This window comes from Mus pahari, chromosome 3 (genome assembly GCF_900095145.1).
Source record: "Mus pahari chromosome 3, PAHARI_EIJ_v1.1, whole genome shotgun sequence".
NCBI lineage: Eukaryota > Metazoa > Chordata > Mammalia > Rodentia > Muridae > Mus > Mus pahari.
The window spans coordinates 33,377,585-33,382,944 of NC_034592.1; the positions used below are offsets into that span (position 1 = coordinate 33,377,585).

The window sequence follows — 5,360 nt, forward strand, 5'->3', positions numbered from 1 at the left end:
TCCTCCTCCTCCTCCTCCTCCTCCTCTTCCTTCTCTTCCTTCTCCTCCTTTTTTATAGTCAGGTCTCTCAGAACAAAATGTGTTAGCAAAAAATTACTTATTTATTTTCTTATTTTTGATCTATTTGTGTTATCATATGAGTCATATGGAAATACAAAATTTATGAAAAATAAATATTTATTTATCATAGTTTTTTAACACACCTGCACTGAGTACATACCACATGTTTTCTTTTGTGATTGGGTTACCTCACACAGGATGATATTTTCTAGTTCCATCCATTTGCCTAAGAATTTCATAAAGTCATTTTCTTAATAGATGAGTAGTACTCCATTGTGTAAATGCACCACACTTTCTGTATCCATTCCTCTGTTGAAGGATATCTGGGTTGTTTCCAACTTCTGGCTATTATAAATATGGCAGCTATAAAAATAGTGAAACATGTGTCCTTGTTATATGTTGGAGCATCTTTTTGGTATATGCCCAGGAGGGCCATAGCTGGGTCCTCAGACAATACTGTCCTATTTTCTGAGGAACTGCAAGACTGATTTTCACAGTGGTTGCACCACCTTGCAATCCCGCTAACAATGGAGGAGTGTTCCTCTTTCTCCACATCTTCCCCAGCATCTGCTGTCACCTGAGTTCTTGATCTTAGCCATTCTAACTGGTGTGAGGTGGAATCTCAGGGTTTTTTTTAATTTGTATTTTCCTGATGACTAATGATGTTGAACATTTCTCTAGGTGCATCTCAACTATTCGAGATTCCTCAGTTGAGAATTCTTTGTCTAGCTTTTTATCCCATTTTTAAAATAGAGTTTTTTGATTGTCTAGAGTCTAATTTCTTGTGTTCTTTGTATATAGTTCAAAAGCTCAGAGTACCCAAGATACAATTCACAGACCATATGGCTCAAGAAGAAGGAAGACCAAAGTGTGGGTGTTTCGGTCCTTCTTAGAAGGGGTAACAAATTACTCACAGGGGCAAATACAGAGACAAAGTATGGAGCAGAACCTGAAGTAAAGGCCATCCAGAGACTGCCCCACCTACGGATCAATCCCATATACAGTCACCAAACACAGGCACTATTGTAGATACCAAGAAGTCCATGCTGACAGGAGTCTGATATCACTGTCCCCTAAGAGGATCTGCCAGAGTCTGACATATACAGAGGCAGATGCTTGTAGCTAACGATTGAACTGATCACAGGGTCCCCAATGGAGGAGTTAAAGAAAGGACTGAAGGAGCTGAAGGGGTTTGCAACTCCATAGGAAGAACAACAATATCAATCAACCAGAGCTCCCAGGGTCTAAACTACCAACCAAGGAGTACACATGGAGGGACCCATGGCTCCAGCTGCATATGTAACAGAGGATGGCCTTGTCAGGCATCAATGGAAAAAGAGGCCCTTGGTCCTATGAAGGCTCAATGCCCCTGTGAAGAGGAATAAGAGGGCAGGGAGGCGGGAGTGTGTGGATGGGTGGGGTCACATCCTCATAGAAGCAGAAGGAGGGGGATGGGATGGGGGTTTCTTGGGGGAAATTGGAAAAGGGGATAACATTTGAAATGTAAATAAAATATCCAATAATATAAAATACACCTGCACTGGTCAGCAACTTTACACATGGGAACTTCATAGGGGACATTCAAATCCTAGGGTCACAATTTCTTGTTCTTTCATTTTTAGCATTGCTTGCTATTCAGTGCTTTTTGCATAAAATATTAGCTAAATAAAGGACAATTTAATATTATTTACTCCACCTATTTTTTTTTAGCACAGGGTTGCTTATTATTGATCCAAAAATAGGAAACCATTTTTCCAAACAAAAATGCAAAAGAAATGAATGTAAAAATAGTGATGAACTTGAGGTCAGGGAAGCAAGTAGCCTGACTGCAGATCTGCACCTCTCCATTTGCTTCTCTAAATCCAACCCCAGCTCTGTAGAAGAACGATTGCTCTGATGTACCTTTCTTCTCTGACCCCTCCTACAACCAACCTCTCTTTTTCCAAATCATTCTATTTTCTCAGCCTCCAGACGCAGCAGGTGTTCCCTAGGAACACACCAGCTGAGAAGATCAGGGAAAGAACACAGTGCCTTGTTCAGCCATCATCAGAGAAGCTTCCTTCTGCAGCAGATGGGAACAAGTACAGAGACCCACACCCAGACACCACTGGGGGAAGAGACAGAGAGGGGGGAGGGAGGGAGGGAGGGAGAGAGAGAGAGAGAGAGAGAGAGAGAGAGAGAGAGAGAGAGAGAGACTCCCATTAGATCTCAGTAGATCTCAGGGAACCCCGTGGAAGAGGAGGAAGAGAGAGAGTGTAAGAGCTGAAGGAGTTCCTGAGCGAGGTAACCCAATTGAAAAAGAACACACATTATATGTATTCACTGATAAGTGGATAGTAGCCCAAAAGCTCCAAATAACCAGCATACAATTCACAGACCACATGAACTCAATAAGAAGGAAGACCAAAGTGTGGGTGCTTCAGTCCTTCTTAGGAGAACAAATTACTCACAGGAGCAAATATGGAGATAGAGTGTAGAGCAGAGACTGAAGGATAGGCCATCCAGAGACTGCCCTACTTGCGGATTTATCCCATATACAGTTACCAAACACAGACGCTATTGTGGATGCCACGAAGTGCATGCTAAAAGGAGCCTGATATGGCTATCTCCTGGAGACCCTGCCAGAGTCTTACAAATACAAAGGCAGATTCTAGTAGCCAATCATTGGACTGAGCATCCCGTCTCTAATGGAGCAATTAGAGAAAGGACTGAAGGAGCTGAAGTGTTTGCAACCCCATAGGAAGAGCAACAATATCAATCAAACCGACCCTCCAGAACTCCCAGGCATGAAGCCATCAACAAAGGAGTACACGCGGTTCTCGAGCTGCATGCGTGGTAGAGGATGACCTTGTCATGTATCAATGGGAGGAGAGGTCCTTGGTCCTATGAAGGCTTGATAGATGCCCCAGTGGAGGGGAATGGAGGGCAGGGAGGTGGGAGTGGGTGGGTCTGTGGAGGAACACCCTCATAGAAGCAGGGGGAGGGAGGATGTGCTAGGGTAATTCTGGGAAGGAGGGAAACCGGGAAAGGTGTTAATATTTGAACTGTAAATAAAGAAAATATCCATTTAAAAAAAAAAGAGCCAAAGGAGTTGGAAGACACCAAGAGAACAAGTCCCAAGAATGGGGGCTCTTATAACTAAGGGAGACTGAGGCACCATGCACAGGGCCTACGTTCAAGCAGTCTGTACCAGGTCCTCTGATGTGCACTATGAGTTTCAATTTAGTGGGTTTTCTTATAATGTTTTAAATTTTTAAAAATTTTTAATGGCAAAAACTAAATATACCTAAAAGCAAAGCTTCTGAAAAAACCATTTTGCCTCTGTCGCTCTTCGGACTTGACCTTGGCCTCCTGTGTGGCCCTGCATTTCAAAGCTGGGTCTCTTGTGGGCATGAGGTGGTTGTAGTTATAAACTTTAACAAAGGACTTGATCTTGGATCGCTTAGCAATATTCTTCTTGCCCATGGCAGCTGTCAGTTTTCAGGGATAGTGTCCAATTTCAGCCACCAGGGCATGGCTGTAAGGGCAGTCTGAGGTGCCATCATCACTGTTCTTCAAGATTACAGAGTAGCATCCAGCCAGAACCAGCATCACTTTCCCAGATTTCAGGAACTTGGCCATTTCACCAGCAAGCAGCAGGCACCCAACAAAAAGAACCCACTTCAGTGTTTTTATGGGACTCCTGAGTACATGAACCAGTAAGTATCTGAGTTTCTGCCTTCTCTTGAGCTCTTGTCCTTCTAGTTCCTTCTTGTCCACACTTCTTATGTGATTTTGTTGTTATTGTTGTTTGATCTTATTATATTTTGTTATGTTTTATTGACATGTCTTAGAAACCTGTTCTTTTCTAATGAGAGACAGAAAGAGAGTGGATCCAGATGGGAAAGGAGCATTGGGAGGTACTGGGAGCAATAGAGGGAGCAGAAACAGTAATCAGAATATATTATATAAGAAAAAGAATCTATTTTTTTGATGCTACTTACATGGATTATTTTTTAAAAAAATTGTATTGATTATTTTGTTTATTTACATTTCAAATATTATCCCCCTTCCTGGTTTCCTCTCCAAAAGCCTGCCATCTCACCCCCCTCTCCCCAGAACGTCTACTAGAGTGTCCCCATACACACCCACACACTCCTGCCCCATTGCCCTAGCATTCCCTTAAGCTGTAGTATCTAGCCTTCACAGGACAAAGGGCCTTCCCTCATACTGACACCAGACAAGTCCATCCTCTGCTACATACACAGCTGGTGCAATGGGTCTCTGCAAGTGTATTCTTTGGTTGGTAGTTTAGTCCCTGGGAGCTCTGGGGAGGGAGGGAGGGGTTCTGGTTGGTTGATATTGTTGCTATTCCTATGGGGTTTCAAAACCCTTCAGCTCCTACAGTCCTTTCCCTAACTCCTCCATTGTGGTCCCCCTGGTTGGCTTCAAGCATATGCATCTGTATCCGTAAGGCTCTTGCAGAGCCTCTCAGGAGACATCCTTATCAAGCTCCTGTCAGCAGGCACTTCTTGGCATCAGCAATAGTGTCAGGGTTTGGTATCTGCATGTGGGATGGATCCCCAGTTGGAGTAGTCTCTGGATAGCCTTTCCTTCAGTCTCTGTTCCACTCTTTGTCCCTGTATTTCCTTTAGACAGGAGTAATTCTGGGTTAAAATTTTGGCAAAGGTGGGTGGCCCAATCCCTCAACTGGGGCAAAGAAAAAGTATCTATTTTCAATAGAAGGGAAAATTCGATAAATTTGTACTTGAATTTCACTGGTTATTACCATAATCTAAGCCATAATGCTGCTACTTAACACAGGTAGTGCACAGAGACATGGTGGAAGACGAGACTTGAGAGAGTACCAATTAAAAGATATGGGGTTTTGATTCATTTTTCTTCCACTCCAAGAAATGTGAAAATTAACAGTATCCACTGAAAACACACTGTATCTAAGAAATAGGATTGTTCTCAGGCTTTAATAAGTACAACTACTCCTGAATTTGAATATTTCTTAGTTGTGCTGAGCTATCCTGTGTGATAGTCTGTGTCAAATTCCATCCTGCAGGGAAAGGTTCTTAAACAGGAAGGTAAACAATTTAAAATAACTTCAAGAACTCCCTGAAAGTGACTGTCTTAGTTAGAGTTTTACTGCTGTGAACAGATACCATGACCAAGGCAAGTCTTATAAAAACAACATTAAAGGCGGACTGGTGAGGGGACCCGCAGCTGGACCCGATCGTCCTGCGCCTCTCCTGCCCAGGAGGGGTGTTCGCCTGGCGGCTGTCCGCAGGCTGATCCAGCACCCAACACCTTGC

The 5,360-nt window shown here is 43.2% G+C and overlaps 1 pseudogene; it reads right to left on the minus strand.

Annotated features, from left to right (window-relative positions):
- Positions 1-3,346: 3,346 nt before the first annotated feature.
- On the minus strand, positions 3,347-3,681 carry LOC110319255 (annotated as a pseudogene).
- Between the last annotated feature and the right edge of the window lie 1,679 nt (positions 3,682-5,360).